Source organism: Macaca mulatta, chromosome 17 (genome assembly GCF_049350105.2).
Source record: "Macaca mulatta isolate MMU2019108-1 chromosome 17, T2T-MMU8v2.0, whole genome shotgun sequence".
Lineage (NCBI taxonomy): Eukaryota > Metazoa > Chordata > Mammalia > Primates > Cercopithecidae > Macaca > Macaca mulatta.
This window is the reverse complement of record NC_133422.1, coordinates 29,274,698-29,301,016: the sequence shown is the minus strand read 5'-3', so window position 1 is coordinate 29,301,016 and position 26,319 is coordinate 29,274,698. Positions and strand designations below refer to the sequence as shown.

The following is a 26,319-nucleotide window of genomic DNA, read 5'->3' as shown; positions in this document are numbered from 1 at the left end:
GTAAGAAGTATTATTACAACTCATCTAAAGTCAAACATATGGTGGTAATTAGATATGGGGTTCTTGGGAGCCAGAGGCATTTTGTAAGTAAAATAAAGTGTCATTTCTTGATTGGAGTTTGACACTTTCTTATTTTCCAGGAGAATAGGTAGGGAAGTTACTCTCTTTATGAATTTACCCCAACATTGGTTAAAACTCTTCAGAGAATTTTGATAATTGAGCGGTTAAATCTAAACTTACAAGGGGAAGATTATTATATACGTCATTAATTTCCTTTTCCTTGCATACATTATAGGTTCCCTTCCTAATCAAAACACCAATTTTGTCTTTTTTCTCTCCCCACCCCACTTTTTAAAGAAAAAATTATTTTAAAAATAATTTTATCATATAGTGATATAAGCAGACCTTGAGAGGTAGGTTGATCTCTGAACCATTTTTCCTCTGTGTGTCAGTTGTATAGTCTTTTCTCAGCTTGCTGTTTAAGAAGCAGCAGCAGCAACAGCAGTGAATAAACAAGATATCACCACAGCCCTTGTTCTTACCCCTTACAGCTGGGAGCAGAGGCTGGGAGATCGATGCTGCTTGTCAGCTGTTGTGCAGAATAACATCAGTATGCAATAATGGTAGCCAAAGGAGCCTGCACCCATCCGTTTTTACAAACCTAGGTGGGAAGAGCCCAACTGTCACTGTACCACATACACAGTATAGAGAATACATTCTTTAGCAGAAAGGTTGCAGCATAAAGAGAACAGTAGATACTTGTAGTTCTTAGACTCTATTATTTTTTTACTATTTACTCTGTGGCTTTAGTTCATTTAATTTTTATTCAGTTAATTCCATCCATTAGAATGGAAAACCTGTCTTGTTTCTAGAGGTATAGGTAGTATGTTTCATGTATATATGGTATGTTTCATGTTTTCACTTTTAAGCAGGTAGACTAAAAAAAATTATAATTAGTTGCTGATATCACAAGTTAGGTAATATATTGAGGATAGAAAAGAAAAGTTGGCCATGGCCACACAGGAGTGTTTCTTTCACTTTTGGACCATATTATCTTTGTTTTATAAAAGCCCAGTCTAACAAGGCCAAATTCTTGTTGATTTCACTATAATAGAAGAAAGAAAACAACATTCTATGTTAACTTAGTGTTGTAAATAACTAAAAGCAGGCAACAGATGAAAACTTATGTCTTTTTTCTTACTACTAAACTATTTTTCTATTTACCATTTCTCACTGAAATATCTTTTATCTGAACTTTTTATCTAGAAAGCTCAGATTATTCTAAATCTTTTGGAAATAGGACTTTGTAATTTCAAATACTGTAGAAGAATGTTTTTATTTTTATAATTTGAATTTGCACAGATTTTTATAACCTAAATATTCAATTTTTTTTCTTCCTTTTACATCTAATTTCAATAGGTGAGAGTTACAGAGAAGTGTGAATATTGGATTTCTATAAATGTTCTGAATTTATTCGTAGAATTCTTGGTGGGAAACTACTAAGGGGGTGGGTGTGTGTGTGTGTGTGTGTGTGTGTGTGTGTGTGTGTGTGTGTATGTATAAAGCCAAATGTCCTGATTAAAGTTTGACATTTGCAATAGCTTTCTGTTTAAAAGGTAATCATAGTTGCTTTCTGGTCATCTTCATTAAAATCACTCCTGATCACTCTCACTCTTAATATTTTCCTGTGCCATTCACAGTAAATTCAGAACATTACTTCCCTGCTAATATTACTAAAAAGAGCTTTGTCATAGTATGTGTCTAGTTATCTGAAAAAATAAATGAGCCCACAACCTTTTCTGGCATTGTGAAGTCAAGCATATTCAGCCATAAACTGAGGTTACTTTTTCGTTGTTGTTGACTAATGCTAGAGGTTTTTAAAAAAATATGTTTATGTAATTTAGCAGATAACATATTAATTACTGTTACCTCCCCTAACTAAAACATGAGTTACATAATCCTCTGTGTTGAAAACACCTCATTTTTAATCATTACTTACTGCTTAATGCCTGCGAACCACCTGTATGAGAATAACCTAGAATCTAAAAAATAAAATAAAAACATTTTTCCAGACCTGGAATTTGCATTTTTTTACAAGCTCTAAGAGATTTTTCTTAGGAGCACCAACCACATTTGTGAGAAGCACTACCCAAAATGAACTTGGGGGAGGGATTGTTCATACCAACTAACCAGCTACTTTTCCTGCATGTTTTTTTCCCTCTTTGGTCATCTTGAATCTAAGCTTAATATTTAATTAGGAATCTTATCATTTCTAGATTAAGTTCTTGAATCTTAAATTCAGCTGATTAAAAAATAGATTAGGTCTTGGTATTTCCTCAGTCGTATAAGGAAAATCTGTGTTATCAGAGCTTTGTTTTCATGTAAGTGCCTTGGGCCAAATTTCAGTCTATTCTCTTTGTTTGGAACATTTAGTATACCTATGTTAAACCAATACTTGATGAAAACCAAAGGAATTGATCACTTACGAATTTTTAAATTTTCATATAGATAGTAGCTGTTTTTCTTAAATATGCTTCCAAATGTTGGAGGAAATATAAAATGAGGAACTTTTCATATGCTGCTTGTGGGAGCATTTAGCAGTATCTTTGTAAAATTGAAGATACAATAGGCTTTCACCCAACAATTTTATTCCTAGATGCTCTAGATAAACTCAGACATGTAAAAAAAAAGTCTTGGTTATTTGTAATTGGAAAAAAAATGAAAGCAATGTAAATGTTAAGCAAGAAGAGAATGGCAAATTGTGACATCGTCATGTGATGAACTGTATAGCTACTAAAATGAGAGCTGTGTTTGTCATCATGAGTGAATATCCTACCTCAACAAACAAAAATAAGTTGCATAAAGGTTATATACGGAGTAACATGTGTATAAAATATGTATGATATTATACCATTTATCGATAGCTTGAAAGCAATGATAAAATTGGACATCATCTGTATGTGTAATCAATTTTCATAAAAAACAAAGCAAAGTAAGCATGGCATAGTTTTAGATTTCAGTACAGCTGGATTGGGAGTCCAGAGATAGGATGTGGAGGTTCATTTTGGTATTCCCTTGATTTTTCTATGAATTTTGAAGCAAATGATTTTGAAATTTTTAAAAACATGCTGTTCTTCTTCTGTGAAGATTAGTCTACATTAAAACATATACTTGCAGTTCTCCGTTAAGAAAATGGATGGGTTTGTCATATTCTTTCTATTCTTTATCTTATAGTAAGTGCTTAACTATTAGTTGATGTAACAACTACATCTTAGAATCATGACCCACAGAAACCAAACATGCTAACCAACTCAAATTACCAGCATATCTTTAAATATATGTCATATGTTCCTTCCTTTGTGTACTTGGAATTGTGCAGTATATAATACATGGATTATAGATTATGCAATTGTATGTGTGTGAGAGACATGAATCAGTCTTGGGATGTGATCTTGAATTTATCTTAAAATATCTGCAAATATATGATGTCCTCCAGAAGCTCATTGGACTCCAAGTTAGAGTTTTAGCTTTGACTAAAATTTTTGAGTTAAACTTCAAGAGGGCAATAGTAATAGAATAGCAAATTATAAAAGCCAATGATAAGCAGGATGTAGTGGCATGCAGGCCTGTAATCCCAGCTACTTGGGAGGTTGAGGCAGGAGAATAGCTTAAACTCAAGAGTTTGAAGTTACAGTGAGTTAGGATCACACCATTGCACTCCAGCCTGGTTGATAGAGTAAGACCCCATCTCTTAACAAAAAAAACTAACAAGAATGCTGCACTGGGCTGAAACATACAAATGCTGCTGGGTGTTTATAATCTGATTGTTCTGTGCTATATAAGGATCAGAATACAGTTGTGGCAACCTCAGTTGAAATGTTCTAACTTACATATAATGTGATGAAATTTTTAAAATCTTCCCTCTTTTTCCTAGGTTTAATAATGATAGAATGAAGACCATAATAAAAGAGATCTCTACTTAGCTCAGCAATTCTTACCTTGTAAGTATTAATTCTGAGTCTCCCTATCATTGTCATAAAAGGTTACTGTTTGGTGTCATGTTCTGGTTTATTTCTGATTTTTTTTTTCCTGCTTATCCTAGTATGCTCACTTTCTAGCCTCTCCTAGCCCCTCTACACGTTGAGATTTAATGTTAATTAATAGTTTAGAGCAAGAATAATGCCATTGCCCTGGTAAGTTATTTAGGGAAGTATTTTATACCCGGGCCCTATAATCTCCAAGTCTGAGAATCACAATTTTGAGCCCTTTTCCTTCAAAGGAATTAACAGATAAGTAATTGTCTTTTTTAGTACTATCATTATTCAGGTTTATTGGTCTTATAGTTTTATAAATTGAGAATATTCTCTCCACTTGAGAAATTATTTTGTAAAATTTGTTTTTAATTTCATTAGGTTACACTGAAGACTTTGTGAAGAGCTTAACATTTAGCTGTTAAAACTTGAGGAGGTGGGAGAAACATGAAAGCAGTCCCTTTTCCTTCCCTTTTGTTTTTTTTGTTTTTTTAAATTTATTCAGTACATATTTCTTGAGCATCTACCATGTTCCTAGTACTTTTCTAGGAGCTGAAGGTATAGCAGTGAACAAAACAGATAAACAAGTAAGTACATAAATTAGAAGATTTCTGACATGGATTCAAAGTCAGAGGTTTCGGGTCGGGGCCAGGACCCTGCATCTTTAGCAAGCTTTACCCGAGTAGGATGGCAGCTGATCTGTGGTCCATGCATCGTGTAAAGAACCCACTCCAAAGAGCCAGGGAGCAGTGTCCAGCTGCAAGTCCCCCTTTCTTCTGTCAGGGAAGTTTGCAGAAGTGAATCAGTGGATAGCAACACCCAAGTGATACCTTCAGGGTAGACAGGAAGACAGTCTGTTTAGTTGAAGGTCAGGAGCAGTCACCTTAATTATTTAAGACATCATTTCTTGCCCTGGATTGCCCCATCACCTCCCAACTAAACCTCAGATATTTCCTGCAAATATCAAAATGAGGATTTGTTTTTCTCCTTTTTCCTTCCTTTTATATATACACATGCATACCTCTTTTTTAGAATAAGAAACATTTTTCCCCAATTCATTTAACTTTTGAGACACTTAGAAATTCTAAAAGAATAATTTTAACAAGTTAACTGAAATTAATATTATGCCTCTGGAAAAACTCACAAGATCAAGGGCATATAAAATGCTCAGGATACTTGTTTCCATAGAATTATTTGAGACCCTAAAATCAGTTACCAAAAAATGTCATTTCCATCCATTCCTTGAGCTAATTCTGCATCTCTGAAGAAAAACTCAAGGGCAAGACTTTCTGTTCTTAATGATGTTGAGGGCATGTCTCTGTTTAAATGAAACAAGTGCTTCAGATGCTTTTATTACATTATCTCACAGTGACTCAAATGTGTATGTGTTGGGGATGGCCTTATGATCATAGACAATCAGCCATTGAACTCAATAAGGTGAGAATTTTTAGGTGGGGGATCAATTAAATATTGAAAACTGTTAATAATAAGCCAGTTTGCAAAGTAGTAGCCAAATACCACAGGTCACTTTCTTTTTCTAATTTTCTCCCGGTTACGTTTTTGTCTCTGGAAAATTAGAATGGAAACATTTGCAAATCCCTAAAGAATCCTATATAGTCCAGGCTTGAATTCCTTAATTAGTCCCTTGGAAGCCAGCTCAGCCCTTCTTCAACTTAACTCTTAAAAAAAGAAGTCTTTTTAATTCTTATTACACTCGGACTGGAGGGCAGTCCACTTTTCAAAAAGAAATAGGTATCATTTAATTTCTAACAGATACATAAGCACAGATAACATCACATTCTTCATTTCATCTCCTTTATAAATTTCTAAGCTAGCAGTCTTTCTTGGATACTCTCCAGCATCTTTTAAACATAAGCCATTTATCATATTTCATAGTTGGAATGCTTTCTGTTGTCTGTTCTAGGTAGATTCCCCTTAATCTTAGATCCTAAAATGGTGATGTTTCCAATTAAACAATACCCACAATAATAGGTACATAGTGACTTACAATAGTGAGTGATGCTGTGTGATTGTGTGTTCCCCTTCTCTCATTTTTTTAATGTTTGTTTAATGCCATTTTTTTAAGATGGGATATATATAAATAGGGATATATATAGAGATATATATTTTTTCTTTTTTTTTTTTTTTCTTTTTTTGAGACAGAGCTTCACTCTTGTTGCCCGAGCTGGAGTGCAGTGGTATGATCTTGGCCCACCAAACCTCCACCTCCCGAGTTCGAGTGATTCTCCTGCCTCAGCCTCCTAAGTCGCTGGGGTTACAGGCATGCGCCACCACGCCCAGCTAATTTTGTTTTTTTTGTTGGTGTAGACGGGGTTTCTCTATGTTGGTCAGGCTGGTCTCGAACTCCCGACCTCAGATGATCTGCCTGCCTCAGCCTCCCTAAGTGCTGGGATTACAGGTGTGAGCCACCTCGCCCAGCCTAAGATGGGATTTTTTTTTTAAGCTGTTCGTTTGTGGAATGTGGATGTTCTAGAAGTTGTAGAACAGTGATGTTCATGTATACAATGCTGTCAAACAATGGCAGTTTGGGATTCATTTTTACAAATTAAATATAGAGATGGAATATTTTTCAAGTTTATTTTTCAATTTAGAGATCTTAAACTTTCGTTGCTTAACAAAAAATTAAGAAAGAATTATATGTCTTTTTCTTTTTTGAACTATTTTTATTTTTCACATGGCATTTTTGAATAGATAAATTATATATTTCTGTTTGTAAATGTAAACATATGATTACCTGCAAAGGTAAATGCATGTTTGCATCTTTTATGTAAATTTAAATATATATTTGGTGCTTAAAAAACATCTTTAGGTACATTGTCAGCAGTTAAGAACATTACATCTCTCTTTTTAATAATCCACAACAATAAAAAATCTTAAAACATTGACTTTATAAATAGAGAAAGAAAAGATGAAGCAGAAAATTCACCAGTGCTGTCAATGTTAGTTCCATAAACAAAAATGATAGACATAAATTACTTCCTAATTCCAAAGACTTGCTAAATTTGGCTGCTATCAAGAACAAGGCTAGTAAAAAGAAATAACAAAATATTTCTCACTTATGACTAGTTATCAATAAGTTTTTAGAAGTATTATCAAGTTAGCAATAAAAGCAATGGCATGTAATCATATTGGCCTAGAAAACATTGTCAATTGTTAAATTATAAATAGTACAAATGTAGGACTGACTGAAAATACTGCAAAAAAAATCACAATATTTTAATTAGTGTAGCAGTAAGTAATCGATGATAGGGCAAATGATATAAAATCTGTTGTGCTTTCAATAAAATCATAATGATGTAATTATGTTATACACTAGACATAGCCAAAGTTTCTCCTATTTTTAATTATTGTGACAGAAATTTACTGTTGTGTAAATTGCTGTGTACCTGTGCCACTGCTGAGGAAATTCTATCTTGAATAGTTTTAAAAATGGGAATGTTTCTGGGAGAAAGGAATTTCCCAAAAGAGAAAAAATAAATTGCTCTTTTGCCAGTTGGATTAGTGGTGAAGAGTGTTATAATCCAAAAATTTCATAAAGGTACCAGCTATTGTCAGCATTTGGTAGTAAAGAGAATGTCTTATAAACTTATTGATATGAAGTGCCATTAATTTAGTAAATATATAAAATCTAGGCTCTTGTGTATTCTATAATTTATGAATATAGAGAAGGTTCACAATATGCTGCAACTGTGTTTCATTGTTCAAATAATTGCTGTTTTGAGAATTAGACATTTAATAAAAATGCCAGGTGTTCCTTGTCCTCATTCTTCCATATTTGTCTTATATATGTTTAGCAAAATGATTGAGTTAAATATGAGCTTTTATGTTCAAACGATGGCTGTGTTTTTGCTCTTAATAAAATTGCAGCCATAAAATTTGATTTTTAGTGCCAAAATTATAAAAAGGGGTTGGGTTTGTTTCAACCCGAACAACTTCTTACCTTCAAGATGGATGATTCAAAGAGGAATAATAGGGAATTTCTTATTTATGAAGTTACTTGGTTGTTTTCTTAGGAAAACAAAAACAAGGTAGAATTTAACAGCATGGGGCCTGATTTAAATAGAAAATAAGTGTACCGATATAATCAACTCTGCTGTCATGGGGATTTCAAGTTATAAATGTAACAGGTAATATCCCCTGACTTATTCTATATACTTTTGCCCTAATCTACTACCTATTAGTCTGAAACTTGAGTTTTTAAACTTAATCTCCATGTAAAAACAGGAATAAATTGAATGCATAATTAAAATATATGTTGTCAATTATCATATCTTTTTGCTTAGACTATAAATAAGCTTCATTTTTCCTGTTATAGTCACTATATTAATTTATGCTTGTTTTTCCATTAAAACAAGTTACTTTGACCGGGTGCGGTAACTCATACCTGTAATCCCAGCACTTTGGGAGGCCGAGGCGGGTGGATCATGAGGTCAGGAGTTCGAGACCAGCCTAGCCAACATAGTGAAACCCCATCTCCACTAAAAATACAAAAATTAGCCGGGCATGGTGACCGGCACCTGTAGTCCCAGCTGCTCAGGAGGCTGAGGCAGGAGAATCGTTTGAAACCAGAAGGCAGAGATTGCAGTGAACTGAGATCACGCCACTGCACTCCCACTTGGGTGAAGGAGTAACACTCCGTCTCATAAATAAATTAATTAATAAGAAAAATTAGCCGGGCATGGTGGTGCACACCTGTAATCCCAGCTACTCAGGAGACTGAGGCAGGAGAATTGCTTGAACCTGGAAGGCGGAGGTTGCAGTGAGCTGAGATCGCACCATTGTACTCCAGCCTGGGTGACAGAGCAAGACTCCATCTCAAAAGAAAAAAAAAAGAAAAAAACAAGTTACTTTAAAATGTCTTATAAAATCTCAGTTTCTTATAGTAAAACTATTTGTAGCTAATGAAAAGGAAGTTTTGATACATTTAACAGTATTACCACTAAGAATGCCATCCTTTCAAGTACTCTACCACTGGTCAAATTTCAGAACCTCAGTTTAAAATGTTTAGGGAGGCCAGATGTGGTGACTCATGCCTGTAATCCCAGCACTTTGGGTTACTAAGGCAGGTGGATCACCTGAGGTCAGGAGTTCAAGACCAGCCTGGCCAACATGGTGAAACCCAGTCTCTACTAAAAATACAAAAATTAGCCAGGCGTGATGGTGAGTGCCTGTAATCTCAGCTACTGGGGAGGCCGAGGCAGGAGGATAGCATGAATGCAGGAGGCAGAGGTTGCAGTGAACCAAGATCAAGCCACTGCACTCTAGCCTAGGCAACAAGAGCGAGACTCCATCTCAAAAAAAAACAAATGATTAGGAGAACAGCTGGGCATGGTGACTCACACTTGTAATCCCAGCGCTTTGGGAGGTCGAGGCAGGTGGATCACTTGAGGTCAGGAGTTCAAGACCAGTCTGGCCAGCATGGTGAAACCCCGTCTCTACTAAAAAATACAGAAATTAGTTGGGCATGGTGGCACGTGCCTGTAATCCCAGCTACTTGGCTGAGGTGAGAGAATAGCTTGAATCTGGGAGGTGGAGGCTGCAGTGAGCTGAGATCCCACCACTGCACTCTAGCCTGGGCAACAGCACGAGACTCCATCTCAAAAAAATAAAATAAAATGTTTAGGGAAACAGTATCTGAATTAAAATTCAGAACACTTCAATTTTAAATTTTCATTATTTTTAGTTTTTATATCCTTAGTTCAACTGTTTGTTTCTTTATGCCTCTAGTATTTGGTGCCCTGTAGTCAGAACTTAAAACTGGCAATCTGTCTTCCAAATCCTTAACAAGACAAAATAGTAAAGTACACTGAATTTTTCTAAGTCAGTTTTATGTTAAATTAAACTTTATTTATTTTATTTTGACTCTAGAATATTAGAATTAGAACCAGAGTAAACAAATGTTTTCCTTTATGTTATAAATTACATTTATGTTAATTAACATAAAATAAATTTCTCATCAGGGGGCAGGTTTAAACTTAGGACAGTAAGTCCTCACTTAAAGTAATGAATAGATTCTTGGAAACTGCAGCTTTAAGCTAAGTGACATACAATAAAACCAGTTTCACCATAGGCTACTTGATAAAAACAAGAGTTAAGTTCCTACAGGCTATTTCTGGTCGCAAAGAACATCACCAAACTTCTAAATAAAGATCTAACACATTTCAACATTGTGAAATAAATGTGAGTTATACATACATTTAAGAAAGATTAATAGAAACAAGATCATTATTTACCCAATTTTTGATGAGTCAATGAGCGATGATGGTCATAGTGGTGGTGAGTTAAAATAAGGAATAAATGTTTGTAAAGCGGAAATTATAAGGAGCACCTTCTACCACCATGTTCAAAAACAAGCAATGACAAATAGGGCATGCTTGCTGAGCACTTTAATACTATATCATTTGTTGTCGTGCATTTGTATGATGATTGTATATTTGACAAGTTTTTATTTTGCAATAATTTACATTCATTCATTTTCCAACCCACTTACTCCACTTTGGGGTTGCAGGTGGCTGGAGCCTATCCTAGAAGCTCAGGATGCAAGGTGGGAACAAACCCTGGATAGGATGCCATTCCATCACAGGGTGTCCTCATACCCCCACACTCAGCCATACTGAGACAATTTAGATGTGCCAACTAACATAACATGCACATCTTTGGGATGTGGGAGAAAACCCACGCAGACATGGGGAGAACATGGAAACTCCACACACCGTGGCCCCAGACAGAAATCTATATATTTTCCCTCTTCAGTGTTAAAAATGAAATGATGTTGAATGAAACAACATCATTTGAAGATCTTCTGTGTATAACTTTGTTCTCTGGCCCTAGATCTGTCTAAAAATTGTTTTTATGTCTTTTCTCTAACCTGTACATTCTCAGGTCCTTCCACTGTTGTCATAGCATTAATTTCTAGACCATTAATATCTTGGATACCCCACTTTGCATCTGTTACATTTTGTTAGTATTCCTTTTAAAATAACTGTATATAGAATTGAGCTCAATATACTTAATGTGGTATAGGTACAAAACACATTGCATTTATGAAGTTCTATAGTGCAGTCTGATTGCACTAGCTTTTTTGTTTTCATCAATACTATTGGGTCATGTTGAGCTGCAGTTCACTGAAACACTTAAGTGTGTTAGAATTTCAAATCCTAGTGTAAATTTAGATTCAGTAGGCATTTATTGAATACCTGTTCACTACTAGATGTGCTTGTATAAATTTCTACTGTTTATTTTACTGATAAAAAAATGTGGAAATTGACCAGTAGATTTATTGTACTGAGAATGATTTTATAGTTTAGGAGACATGACAAGAATTTCAATGAGAACAGATTGTGAGGACAGAAATAAATTTAAAAAAAAGAATTTCTAAATGGTTTTGTTAAATGCGATAACAATTTTATATAAACTACAGATGAACTAATATTAGAGCTCATGTAAGAAAATGTCTAAAAATGTTATTGGAAATAAAATTAGAGCTGTAAATCATTAACAAGAAAAAACCATTATATACAATTTATTTTTTCCATATTTCTTAAAATAATTAAATTCTAATATAGAAAGAAAACCAACTTAAGATATTTAAAGATTCCCATCCACTCAGATTTATTATATTCAAGTTGGATTATTAAGCAAAACATTTACTTATTTTGTCTCACCTTTCAACATAACTACTTTTATTCTTGGAAGATTATAAGAATGGAGAGTTCTGGTATATCAAAGGCCAGTAGAGATGTTAAAGACCCACACCCCAGAATATAAGCCACCAGACCTGGAACTGTGGTTGTTGTATAAAGGATAAGGACTGAATGATTCTGTCTTCGGAATATTTTTGTGTTTTTTTAGAAGCTCTTTTCTTTGACTCTACATGTAGCCATTAGGGCTCTTTCTGTATCTGGTTAGGGAACGTGGCTTTTCTTTCAACCAGCAACGTAAAAGCAGAGATTTAAGGGATGGAGTCATGATGGTATTTCCAGTGGACTAAGATAAAGGATTAAAGAAATGGCATGGTCTATACTAGTAAAGATTTCCTCACAGCTAGTCCATTTTGAATGGAGAGATAGGTATGGAATAGGGAAACCAGTTACCTGCCCAGCATAGTACCTAATAATGAGAATATTCTGTATTCAAAAGTTCTTAGTGGTTGTTAATGTCTTAAAAGAGACCATTTAACTGGAATGGAAGTGTTTTCTTTGGAGAAAAGTAGGAAACATTGGATAGGTCTTAATTATACAGACCTTAGACAGAAAGTAAGATTCTACTTAGGAAACTAGAAATTACTTTTTTTATTTTTTTTGAAACAAGGTTTTGCTCTGTCACCTGGGCTACAATGATGCAGTGCAGTGGCATGATTATGGCTCAGTGCTGTATCAGACTCCTGGGCTCAAGTGATTTCCCCCACTTCAGCTTCCTGAATAGCTGGTATTACAGATGCCCAACTGATTTTTAAGTTTTTTGTGTAGGGGGGCTAAATGATGAGAACACATGGACACATAGAGGGGAACAACACACACTGTGGTCTTTCAGAAGGTGGAGGGTGGGAGGAGGGAGAGGATCAGGAAAAATAACTAATGGGTACTAGGCTTAACACCTGGGTGATAAAATAATCTGTGCAACAAACTCCCATGACAGGCCTGGCATGGTGGCTCACGCCTGTAGTTCCAGCACTTTGGGAGGCTGAGGTGGGTGTATCACTTGAGGTCAGGAGTTCAAGACCAGCCTGACCAATATGGCAAAACCCTATCTCTACTAAAAATACAAAAAGAGTTAGCCCAACTTGGTGGCACTGGCCTGTAATTCCAGCTACTCGGGAGGCTGAGGCAGGAGAATCACTTGAACCCGGGAGGTGGAGGTCACAGGGAGCCAAGATTGAGCCACTGCACCCTAGCCTGGACAACAAAGCGTGACTCCATCTCAGAAAAAAAAACAACTCCCATGACAAAAGTATACCTGTGTAACAAACCTGTAGTTGTACCACTGAACTTAAAATAAAAATTAAAAAATAATAATAAATTTTTTTTTTGTAGAGATGGGATGTTGCTATGTTGTCCAGGCTTATCTCTCAAATTCCTGGGCTCAAGCAGTCCTCTGACCTCAGCTGCCAAAAGTGCTGGGATTACAGGCATGAGCCACTGCGTCCAGCCTAGATACATTCTTGAATATGTAAGTTTGGGAAGTTTTATTAATTGATTAAGGACTAGGAGGTTCAGCTAAAATGCAATTAGAGTTACAAGGTACTTAAACCTAGGTTTAAGGTATGAAATCAAGAATGGCAAAGAAAGCAATGAACTGAGGCCTTAAGGAATCAATTGGCTTTATTGACTATCTGAATACAAGGGATGATTGACACAAGATGAAAATTGAGTGTTAAAGAATAACAATGGGCAATTATGAATAATTAGGACATAAAAGGAAGCAAAAGAAGAATGTAAAAAGAAAAAATGTAAATAGTGTATTTATTAAACCTTTTATATTATATTTCTTGACTAACATGATGTATTTGTAATTTAATCACTGTTAGTATTTAGGAAGTAAAATCATCAAATAAAATATGAATGTTTGATTTCTAAGAAGTTTAACTTTTTGTATAAGGAAATGATTATAAGAGAATCTAATATTAAATGACATTTGGGGAGCTTGTATAGTCTTGACTTTCTAGAATAAATTTTCCAGATTGGAATCTACTTCATACATAGTTTTTAAGCAATCTTTCAGTCATTTCTTCATCAGAAGAAATCAAGGCAGTTTAGAAACAGTAAAAATTTATATTTGCCTAAACTCAACAATTAGGTTTTTTGTATTATAAAACAGTCATTTTGGATTAAATCTGATTATTTTATTGAATGCCTATTCCTAACACTGAATTTTAAAGGTATCCTCTCTAGTTAATAGAGACTTTTTGTTTTTAAGTATTTATATTCTAGAAACAAGAATCAAGCAAAAGCACATTTTAATCTTTCCTATAAATGTTATATATTTGGACACTTTATAAGACTTTCAACTTCATAGTAGGGTAATAAAAAATTACCATGTTTCCCCAGGCATGATTACAGGCTTATGCCTGTAATCACAGCACTTTGGGACGCCAAGCTGGGATCATCATTTGAGGTCAGGAGTTTGAGACCAACCTGGCCAACATGATGAAACCACGTCTGTAAAAATACAAACCTTAGCTGGGCATGGTGGCACAGACCTGTAGTCCCAGGTACTTGGGAGGCTGAGGTGGAAGGATAGCTTGAGCCTGGGAGGAGGAGGTTGCAGTGAGCTGAGATCATGCTACTGTACTCCAGCCTAGGTGACAAAAGAACACTCTGTCTCTAAAAAAATAATAATAATACCGTGTTTAGTGAAATTGTCATGCAATTTAGTTTAGACCCCATAACTCAGGCCTTTACATAAAAATATTAAGGAATAGCTATTTATAAATTTTCCATCTGGAAATAACATACTGTGTATTATTCCACTGTCATTGAGCAAGGATAGTCGTTCTGTGTCCCAGGCACTGTATATACACAGTTCCTTAGAGCTTCAAGTGCAGAATAAAATTAAGGCATATTTGGAGAAAGTAATTACCATTACAGATTGTGTTGATGCTGGATTGAAAGTAAAATTAAATGTTCAGAAAACCTAAAGTAACATAGTGCCATATAAGGACATGTCTAAACAACAAACTAGCAAAACCATATTGACGGCATGTATTAGTATCTGAATATCCCTATCGTGTGAGTAGAAATAGTCTAAACTTATAGGCTCAAGGAAATTTTAAATGTAAAATAGTCCCAGTTTGAAGGCATAGTACAAAACCTACTTTCGCAGCCCCCAAGTCAAAGATAAGTAGAAAGGAAAAATCAAACCGTACCACACTGGGAGGAGATTATTATTGTTATTAAACACAAGAAAAGAAAGAGGTATATCTTCTCTGTTGCCTGGAATTGTTCCACTAAATCTTTCAATTTGTTATACATTTAAATGAAGAATTTTCATTTTTTTCCTGGAGAATTGCAATAAATATTAATGTATCAGGCTTTCAAATATAAATCAGATAGTTAGAAATAAAAGGAAAATAGGTAAGGAAAAAAATCTTCCACCATGGTTGTTTACTAAACATCAGTGATAAAATTGCAGCGTTGTTACAGATAGTAACAATCTTTAAGAGATAAAATTATGCTGAGATAAATTGTTGCACATTTTCTGATAGGAATCATGCAACAGAGAGGAAGATTAAAGATGCAGGAGAATATCTAAAGGAATATCCTTAAGTAAGCAAGTGAGGATAAAAGAGAAGGAATTTGTCTTATGAACAGTGAGGGTTCATTGATAACAGAAAGAAGGAAAAGTTGTATGCGCACAGATACATGTTGGATCGATTTGGTGGGAACTGAGGAAATCTCTGATGGTTTCTGTTTTGTCAATGAAAGTAAGAGTGAAAGGGAAGGTGTTGGAAGTTTGAAAGAAGAGAGGGGACACAGCTGTCTGATGTTTTTCTAGGAGAATTAGAGAATGAATGGACCAAGATTGCCAGAAAGCCCTTAAACCAATTTTAGATATAAAAGGTAATAGTAAAAGAAAAGTTATCTCTGTTCACAGATGACACAATCATGTATGTAGAAAACCGTTAAGATTCCACCGAAAACGGTTAGAACTAATGAGTTTAACAAAGTTGTATGATACAAAATCACACAAAAATCAATTGTGTGTCTGTTCACTAACAATGAACAATTCAAAAAGGAAATTAAAACAATTCCATTTACAAAACATCAAAAATAATAAAATATATGGGGATAAACATAACCAAGGAGGTAAAAGACTTGTGTACAGCAACTACAAAAAAAAAAATTGCTGAAAGAAATTAAAAACAATAAATAAATGGAAAGGCATCCCACATTTATGGGTTGGAAGACTTAATATTGTTAAAATGACAGTACTACCCAAAATGATCTACAGGTTGAATGCAATTCCTATCAAAATCCTAAATTTCATTTAACAGAAATGGGAAAATTTATTCTCACATTCATATAGAATCTCCAAGGACATGAAATAACCAAAACTAATTTTAAAAATAGAGTTGGAGGTCTCACTACCTGATTTCAAAACCTCCTTCAAAGCCACGGTAATCAAAACATTATGTTGCTAGCATACAGTTAGACATATAAATTCATGAAAATAGACCCAAGGGCCCACAAATAAACCCTTGCATATATGTTCAAGTAATTTTCACCAAAGGTACCAAGAAGTGCCAGAGATCCTCATTCAGCAAAGAAAGGACTGTCTTCAACAATTGGTATTGGGAAAACTGAATATCCACACCAGAAAAGAACAAAGTTGGAACCTTGCTGTACACCATATACAAAAAGTAACTAAAAATTAATTTCTAAATCAAAGACCTAAGCATAAGAGTTAAAAATACGAAACTCTTAGAAGAAAACAAAGGGCAAAACCTTCAAGACATTGGATTTGGCAGTGATTTCTCAGATATGACACCAAAAGCACAGACAAAACAAGTAGATCAATTGGACTTTATCAAAGTAAAACTTCTGGCCAGGCACTGTGGCTCACACCTGTAATCCCAGCACTTTGGGAGGCCGAGGCATATGAATCACAGAGTCAGGAGTTCGAGACCAGCCTGGCCAACACGGTGAAACAACACAAAAATTGGCCAGGTATGGTGGTGGGCACCTGTAGTCCCAGTTACTCGGTAGGCTGAGGCAGGCAAATCACTTGACGCTGGGAGGTGGAGGTTGCAGTGAGCCAAGATCGCGCCACTGCATTCCAGCCTGGGCAACAGAACGAGACTCCATCTAAAAAAAAAAAAAAGAAAATTTAAACTTCTGTGCATCAAAGGACACTATCAATGTGAAAAGTCAGTCTACAGAATCAGAGAAAATATTTGCAAATCATGTATCTAATAAGAGATTAATATCCAGAATGTATAAACTCAGTAAAAAGTAAACAACCCAATCAAAAAATGGGCAAAGGACTTAAATAGACATTTCTCCAAAGAAGGTATACAATTAAGAAACACAAGATGCTCAACATCACTATTCATTAGGGAAATGGAAGTGGAAACCACAATGAGATACCACTTCATTTTCACTAGAATGGCTATTATCAAAAACAAAACCAGAAAATACATGTTGGCAAGGATGGGAGAAGTTGTAAATTGTTGGTGAGAATATAAGTGTAGCCACTGTAAAACACAGTATGGCAGTTTCTCAAAAATATTAAAAGAATTACTGTATGATCCAGCAATTCCACTTGGGCATATACCCAAAATAATTGAAAGAAGGATTTCAAAGAGATATTTGTACACCATGTTCATGGCAGCATTATTCATAATAGCCAAAGACAGAAACAACCTAAATGCCTATCATGACATGAATGGACAAACAAAATGTATACACACACAATGGAAAACTATTCAACTGTAAAGAGGAAAACTTTGTTGCATGCTACAACCTGGATGAACCTTGAAAAAGTTACGCTAAATGAAGTAAGCCAGACACAAAAGGACAGATACTGTATGATTCCACTTACATGAGATAACTAGAATAGGCAAATTCATAGAAACAGTAGAATGGTGATTTCCTGAGGCTGAGGGGTAGAGGAGATGGGTGGGCAGTTAGTGTTTAAGCAATATCACTTGGAGAAGATGAAAAAGTTCTGGAGATGGAGGGTTGCAACACAGGGCAAACATATGTATACCACAGAAGTATACACTTATAACTGGTTAAAATGGTGACTTTTATATATATTGAACCACAATTTTAAAAATACAATTGACCCTTGAACAATGTGAGGATTAGAGGTGCCAGCCCCGTGCAGTTGAAAATCTATGTATAACTTTTGGCTTCCCTGAAACTCAACTACAGATAGCCTACTGTTGACCAGAAGCCTTACCGATAACGTAAAGTCAATAACATATGCTATATGTTATGTGTATTATATATCATATTAAAGTAAGCTGGAGAAAATATATTTACTTTTAATTATATAGAAGTGCATCATCATACAGGCCTTCATCTTCACTGTTCACATTGAGCAGGCTGAGGAAGAAAAGGGGTTGGTTTTGCTCTTTCTGGAGTGGAAGAGGTGGAGGAGGTAGGAGAAGAGGCAGGAAAGGCCAGGCACATTTGATGTAACTTTACAGAAATACATCGTAATTTCTGCCTGACTTTTTTGCTTTTTTTATTTTTCTAAAAAAATGTTTTTATATATTACCAATCCTCTGTCCACCCTTTGCTTTAGTTTTAGTGCCCATATTATAGACGGGTCCATGTCATAAAAGAAATCAAAAGTAGTCTTGAATAATTGCAGCCCTTCTGCCAGACTCTCTAATGTCAGTGCCAGTAGTGTATGTCTGGTACTGCTTCTATGTTGTCTTCCTCATCATCTGGCACTAGTTCAGAACCAATCATTTCCATCAAGTTGTCTGTTAATTTATCTGGTGTGGTGTCTGTTAGCTATTGAATTTCTCAAAGATCCATATCTTGAAACCTTTCACCCCCCCGCCCCCCTGCACCATACCTTTTTTTTTTTGTCATATCCACAGTCTCTTTCATGATTTCCTTGATTGTCTCTGTCACAAATCCTGTGAAGTCATATATATCATCTGGACACAGTTTTCTCCAGGAATGTGTTTAAGACTTGATGGCTTTCACAACTTTTTCTGTAACAACAGTGGCATAATCAGTGGTATAATTCTTCCAGACTTTCATGTTATTCTGTCAGGGTTCTCTTCCACAGCATTGATAGACATTTCCACAGAGTGCAATGTATAATGAGCTGTAAAGGTCCTTATGACCCTAATACAGAGGATGAAATATAGAGACATTGTGGGGGCACATAGACCACCTCAGTGCTTTTGGTGTTGAACTTGTGGTTCTGGGTGGCCAGGAGTATTGTCCAATATCAAAAGAACTTAAAAGGCAGACCCTTATTGGCAAGGTACTTCCTGACTTTGGGAACAAAGCATTGATGGAAGCATTCCAGAAAAAGCATTCTCATTGTCCATACCTTCTTGTACAACCAAAAGACTGGCTGCTGGTGTTTTTTCCCTTTGAGGCTCAGGAATTAGCAGCTTTATGGCTAAGGACAGCAAACTGACGGCATTTGCACAGAACAGTAGAGTTTGCTTATCTCTTCCTGCCTTAAATCCTGGTGCTTTTTTTTCTTCCTTACTAATAAATGTCCTTTGTGGCATTTTCTTCTGGAATAGGGCACATTTATCAGCATTAAAATCCCATCGTGGGCTCAGCGTGGTGGCTCACACCTGTAATGCCAGCACTTTGGGAGGCCAAGGTGGGTGGATCACGAGGTCAGGAGATCAAGACCATCCTGGCTAACATGGTGAAACCCTGTCTCTACCAAGAACACAAAAAATTAGCCAGGCATAGTGGCAGGTGCCTGTAGTCCCAGCTACTCGGGAGGCTAAGGCAGGAGAATGGCGTGAACCAGGGAGGCGGAGCTTGCAGTGAGCTGAGATGGCATCACTGCACTCCAACCTGGGCAACAGAGCAAGACTCCGTCTGAAAAAAGAAAAAAAAAAAATCCAGAAAAACCTATCCTTTCTCCTCAGTGATTTTCTTAGTGGTGTCTGGGAACTCTGCTGCCTCAAAGCTGCTTCTCCTGTTATGTTGACATTTTTAGAATGACACCTCTTTCTGAAACTCAAACCATCCTTTGTTGGCACTAAATTCTTCAGCTTAAGATCTTCACTTTAAGTTGTCTTATAATGACTACTCTTTCTGAAAAGACAGTGTCTATCTGGTATTCTACCAACTAGTGTAATAACTGGGACAGTGCCTTGCACATAGTAGGTATTCAATAAAATATTTGTTAAATAATTTACAGGCACCTTTTATGTTTGAAAAAAATTATATTTAAGTTTTTATCTGGAAAATTTACGTGATGAGGGGGACCCTGAAGGACAATTCCTTAACATAATTGATAAATACAAATATACGTTATATATTTCTCAAGTGAATGCAAACGGATTTATCTTGGTTACATGTTAAAACTTGTGCAGGCCAGGACAGGCGCAGTGGCTCACGCCTGTAATCCCAGCACTTTGGGAGGCCAAGGCAGGTGGATCACCTGAGCTCAGGAGTTCAAGACCAGCCCGACTAACGTGGTGAAACCCCGTCCGTCTCGAGGAAAAAAAAAAAAAAATGTGCAGGCCAGACATGGTGGCTCTTGCCTGTAATTTTAGGACTTTGGGAGGCCAAGGCAGGAGGATTGCTTGAGGCCAGGAGTTCAAGACCATCCTAGGCAACATAACAAGACCCTGTCTCTACAATAAAATAAAAATGTAAAGAGCTGTGCGTGGTGGTGTGCACTTGCAGTCCCAGCTACTTGAGAGGCTGAGGTGGACAGATCACTTAAGCCCAAGAGGTCAAGGCAGCAGTGAGCTACGATCATGGCACTGTACCCCAACCTGGGAAACAGAGTACTCTGAGATGAGAAATAAAACAAATCCTGTAGCTCTTGATCTTCCTATTCCCTACGTATTTCCGGTCCATTTACCAGGTAAGGAAGTATACTCCTAAAGTTTCCACTTACTCAGATGTAGAAATGAGGTTTGGTTTTTTTTTCCTCTAAAAGGTACAGAAACTGCTCTTTAAAAAATAATAATAAAAAACAAAAAAAAAATGTTGTGCAGAAACTTGAGACAATAAGGAGCAGAGTTATATGTGAAATCCAGGTTGCTTAGATAGGAGATTAGCTACGTATATTTTTTATTAATGGGAAAAATACTCAGAAAAAATTCATATGGAATGTGACCCTGTGCTTTGTATAGATAATTAGATATTAGAATGGAAGAACAAATTTTAGGGCTTTCCTTGTGTACATCGCCTTACTATACTGTAACAGATGTATTCTAACTTCAGCATAGTCATTTTAATGATGAGAGCATGGGGCAAAAAAGATTATCTAGGCTTGAGTGGTGGCACCACTAGAGTGGTGGCAATTTTCTAATATCTTTTAGAAAGAAGAATTTCATTTCTATATCTGAGTAAGTGGAAACTAGGAGTGTCTTCCTTACCTGGTAAATGGGCCAGAAATAGGGAATAGGAAGATCAAGAGCTACAGAATTTATTTCTCATCTCAGGGTACCAAATTAACTCATTATCCCAAGGATTCATATTTTAGAATTACTGTATCAAATGATATCCAACTCTAAGGGAACTTCTAATATGGAGATCAATGTTGAAAGAAAATATTTAGATTATTAATAAATTATTTAAGGGAGAATTGGTTTAGAGCTTTTTTTTCTTAACTATTTAGAATTAAAATATCTTAATTAGATGTTTAATAAAATTAACATTTTATTTAGAATTAAAGTATTTTTCTTTAAAAGTACATTTGCATTTTGCTAGCTTAAGTTTATTGAAACTGAGCTCTTGTATGTCATTTCATGTTTTTCTCTTGGTATGAAGTCTTACCTATTTGATGAAGATGTCTTTTGAAAGGTGTACTGCAAGGAACAAAATGTTTGTAAATTCTGCTTTTACCAAGGTAAAGATCAAATTTTATAAATTTACTTTTTTGTTTATACAAGGAAAAATAACTTCATATATTGAATATATTCAAAAGTTTAAACATTTAATTGTATTGCCCTGTTAAGCTGTCATGGCAGATAAATGCTTTTCTTTTCCTCATTTTATTCTTTGTGTTTCCTAATCTATAGCACTGTGCTGGGCACAGAATGGACTTCAGTTAAGTTTTTGGTGTAGAAATGTTTTATTATTCTACTTAAAATCTCCTTTAAAATAATTAATGCGTATTACATCAATGTTGTAATGTTTAAACATAGATTTTTTTACATGCATTCTTTTTTTTCTGAAAGAAAATATTTTTTATATTCTTTAGGCATGAATGTGTGTTTAAAAAAAACAAAACCTTGGAGTAAAGTAGCAGCACATAATGGTTTGTGGATTTTGAAAAGGTGCAGGCCATATTGTGCTGCCTCAAAAATACAAGGATCTGATCTTCTGAAGAAAATATGTTTCTTTTTATTCATAGCTCTTATGATAACAATGTCAGCAGTGCCTTAGCAGCACGTAAATATTGGCGTTAAGATTCTAAAATTATCTCCAGTATTAACTGTGCTGCTGAAGTAAGGTTGACCATACTCTACAGGTGCATTTTAATGTATATTAATATTACTGTGTTTTCAGTTTTATTGATAGTGTCTTTTCAGTATTATTGATAATCCTGTTATTTTTAGTATGATTCCATGAAAATAATACTAATTTTTCAGATGTATTGTCTCTTAAAATAGTATAATTGCAATTTTATAAGTGTATTGAATGCCATCAAGAGTTTTTTAAAAGAGCTTATGCAGCATTAGCGGAATTTATTTTAATGTACATTTATATTCAACATAGACATTAATTCAGATTTTTTTACTTGGGATAAAACAAATTCTAGTTTTCCCTTTGTTTTGAAATTACTTTTAAAATATGTCTTTATAGATAAATATAAAATATATTAAGCATTTTGAACAGAGCTTAGAAGACTATTTAGTACTGTTTCTGAACATTTCTTTATATCTGAAGGGGAAAAGCCGTCAAAATATGTGAATTAAATACCTGAAATTCTGGTTCTCAAAATGCCACACTTAACCATAACTTTAAAGGTAGGAAAACCTAACAAGTGACCAACCCACTCATTGGATAGCTGAGGAAACACAAAACTCAAATAATTTGCTACACATGGCAGATTCGGGTGTTAGTCCTATGTCTTCTAACTTTATAACAGTATACTGGTTTTTTTCATGTTTTTATTAAAATGTTTTCTTAAGTCCTTAGCCAAAGATTTTTGTTTGACAAGTCAAAAATACGGTCTTGTTTACTTTACTTTTTTATATTCAAGATTTAACTCAGAGTAAGACCAAATTATGATTGTAGTTAATTTTATAGATATAAATATGTAAATAATTTTTTTAATTGTTTATGTTTTTTAAAATTTCTATTAAAAGTAAAAGTAGATGGCTGGGCGTGGTAGCTCACACCTGTAATCCCAGCACTTTGGGAGGCCGAGGCAGGCGGATCAGGAGGTCAGGAGATTGAGATTATCATGGCTAACACAGTGAAACCCTGTCTCTACTAAAAATAGAAAAAAATTAGCCGGGCATGGTGGCGGGCGCCTATAGTCCCAGCTACTTGGGAGGCTGAAGCAGGAGAATGGCGTGAACCCAGGAGGCGGAGCTTGCAGTGAACCGAGATCACACCACTGCACTCCAGACTAGGTGAGAGAGGGAGACTCCCTCTCAACAACAACAAAAAGAAAAGCAGAGCTGGGCACAGTGGCTCATGCCTGTAATTCCAGCACTTTGGGAGTCCGAGGCGGGTGGATGATCTGGGGTCAGGAGTTCGAGACCAACCTGACCAACATGGTGAAACCCCGTCTCTACTAAAATTACAAAAAATTAGCCAGGCATGGTGGCACATGCCTATAGTCCTAGCTACTCGGGAGACTGAGGCAGGAGAATTGCTTGAACCCGGGAGGCGGAAGTTGCAATGAGCGGAGATCACGCCATTGCAATCCAGCCTGGACAACAAGAGTGAAACTCGGTCTCAAAAAAATAAATAAATAAATAATTTAAAATAAATAAAAATTTAAGAATTAAAAATAAATAAATAAAAATAGAGACAGGGTCTCACTATGCTGCCCAGACTGGTTTCAAACTCCTGGGCTCAAGCAATCTTGCTTTAAAGCTGCCCACTGTGCTGGGATTACAGGCATGAGCCACCACCCCTGGCCTAATTTAATTAAAATCTGAACAAAAGGCAGGGCATGGTGGCTCATGCCTGTAATCTCAGGCCAAGGCACGTGGATCGTGTGAGGTCAGGAGTTCGAGACCATCCTAGGCAATGTGGTGAAACTCTGTCTCTACTAAAAGTAAAAAATTAGCCAGGTGTGATGGCGGGCACCTGTAATCCCAGCTACTTGGGAGGCTGAGGCAGGAGAATCACTTGAACCCAGGAGTCGGAGGTTGCAGTGAGTGGAGATCGCACCACTGCACTCCAGCTTAGGCAACAGAGCGAGACTCCATCTCAACAGCAATAACAACAAAAATCTGAACAAAAATGCTCATTTATGTTCTTCTCCTTATCTGTGGTGTTTTAAAGTCATTAAACTTATGATTAAAAGTCATTAAATGATGTTTAGGAGAAGATGAGTATATTTGTGTAGTGTATCATAACTCTGATGTTATTTTGTACAAGGAGTGTCTTAGAGTTTTCAGTTGTAACCATGCAGAAAATCTATAAAATAAAAGCAGTTGTTAATTAGTCCTTTACAATCAGAATTGTCTATTTTGGAAATTTATGAAGTACTTCAGATTTAATTTAAGAAATTGTATTTGAGCCAGGTACGGTGGCTCACACCTGTTATCCCAGCATTTTAGGAGCCTGAGGCAGGTGGATCACGAGGTCAAGAGTTCGAGACCAGCCTGACCAACATGGCAAAACCCCATCTCAACTAAAAATACAAAAATTAGCTGGGTGTGGTGTGGCGTGCGCCTATAATCCCAGCTACTCAGGAGGCTGAGTCAGGAGAATCACCTTAACCCAGGAGGCGGAGGTTGCAGTGAGCCAAGATCACACCACTGTACTCACTGCACTCCAGCCTGGGTGACAGAGTGAGACTCTGTCTCAACAACAGCAAAAAAAGAAATTGTATTCGAAAGGTAAAGAACCTTTTTGTTTAAATTCTAATTTGAAGATAAAATATTATATAAAAACTCTCAGTTTTTATCCAGCAACATTTTGTTCCCAATATACGATACATAGTGGATAGAACTAAATGCCAGCATTTACATGGAAACACTGTCTTGGTGCTTTTAAAAATCATTTATCAAGCTCTTAACTTGTTTTCTTTATTTCCTTTCAACCATTGCATGAAAGACTTCACCAAATATATAATTTTTGATTCCACTAAAAATATTCCAGGACCTAACACAAATGCTTAGAATATTTATTGAATGAGACCAGGCGCAGTGGCTCACGCCTGTAATCTCCCAGGACTCTGGGAGGCCCAGGCGGGCAGATCAAGAGGTCAGGAGATCAAGACCATCCTGGCTAACACAGTGAAAACCTTGTCTCTACTAAAAAATACAAAAAATTAGCCAGGCATGGTGGTGGGCGCCTGTAGTCCCAGCTACTCGGGAGGCTGAGGCAGTAGAATGGCGTGAACCTGGGAGGCGGAGCTTGCAGTGAGCCAAGATCGCGCCACTGCACTCCAGCCTGGGCGATAAAGGAAGACTGTCTCAAAAAAAAAAAAAAAAGAATATTTATTGAATGAATTACAAAGTTTACCCAATACTGCCTAATATTTTTCAGAACAACTCAGGAGTTAGGTATTGTTTGTTTCTTTTTCTTTGTATTCCTAAATGTATCTGAAGTCAGGTTTTAGAAAATTATATTCAATCTGTCTTCTAAATGGCAAGAAAACATTTGCATTTTACATTTTCAGATGACTCTTTACATCTTTAAGTGCTCTTAAGCATGAAGAAGGATCATTTGGAGCTTTTATAGCTAAATGAAAACTTTTCTTGTTTTTAATCCTGACAGTAGATTTAAGGAAAATTGAAATATTTGAGAAGTAAGAAAATACAGGAAAAATGCTTCATTAAAACTTATTGAAGTAGTATATACATTCCAGTCTCTTCTTAGAGAAGAAGAGGTGGCCTGTCGATACCTAATGAAAAATAACATTTAGGAAACTCTCAACAGTACTAGATATTTTATTTGTAGAGTTGTAATTTTGAAACACATAAGGAGCCAACAGTAAAATGAAAGTTTATACCTTTCAGTGTTAATCTTATTTTGGTTTTTTGTTTTGCAAAACAAACTGCACATAGTTATATGGGGGTATATATTAAGTTTTCATTTTTTCTTATTTGGAAAAAAATACTAATATTTTTCATTTAAGTTTCTTTTTTAATTGATACCAAAGAGTTCCAATATTGAACATCTTAAGTCTGTTATTTGGAATATGGATTGATTTTGGAGCTTACTCAGAGGACTACAGGAGAGTATCCAGGAGGTAGCAAGAAATGTATTTCAGTTACTCTGTTTGCATTTTGTATTCAAGTATAAATCTCTCAAGATCACACAGATTAATATGTGATAGTAGATTTGAAAACTTAGCCTAGCTGTAGACTAAGTTCCATATTTAACATTAAAGATTTTCTTCAGTTAGTTATGGATCTTTTTGGTAAATTCAGAGTTACAGGTGTTTTTAAGCCGCTAAGTGT

The 26,319-nt window shown here is 35.7% G+C and overlaps 1 long non-coding RNA gene and 2 other non-coding genes across 5 annotated transcripts in view; all 3 read left to right on the top strand.

The window, feature by feature from the left end:
* Positions 1 to 26,319, top strand: part of LOC144336339 (uncharacterized) — an 85,337-nt gene that overhangs the window by 9,886 nt on the left and 49,132 nt on the right. For 2 of the 3 annotated variants that reach the window (XR_013408003.1, XR_013408002.1), the window contains exon 3: positions 3,935 to 4,001. This is a non-coding gene — a long non-coding RNA (uncharacterized LOC144336339). Of the gene's footprint in view, positions 1 to 3,934; positions 4,002 to 13,084; positions 13,221 to 26,319 lie in introns of those variants that run through there. The other variant, XR_013408004.1, reaches the window with a different exon arrangement.
* On the top strand, positions 21,956 to 22,038 carry MIR15A (microRNA mir-15a). Its single transcript, NR_032066.1, has one exon. It is a non-coding gene; the product is annotated as a microRNA mir-15a (primary transcript).
* On the top strand, positions 22,096 to 22,184 carry MIR16-1 (microRNA mir-16-1). The gene has a single exon (NR_032067.1). It is a non-coding gene; the product is annotated as a microRNA mir-16-1 (primary transcript).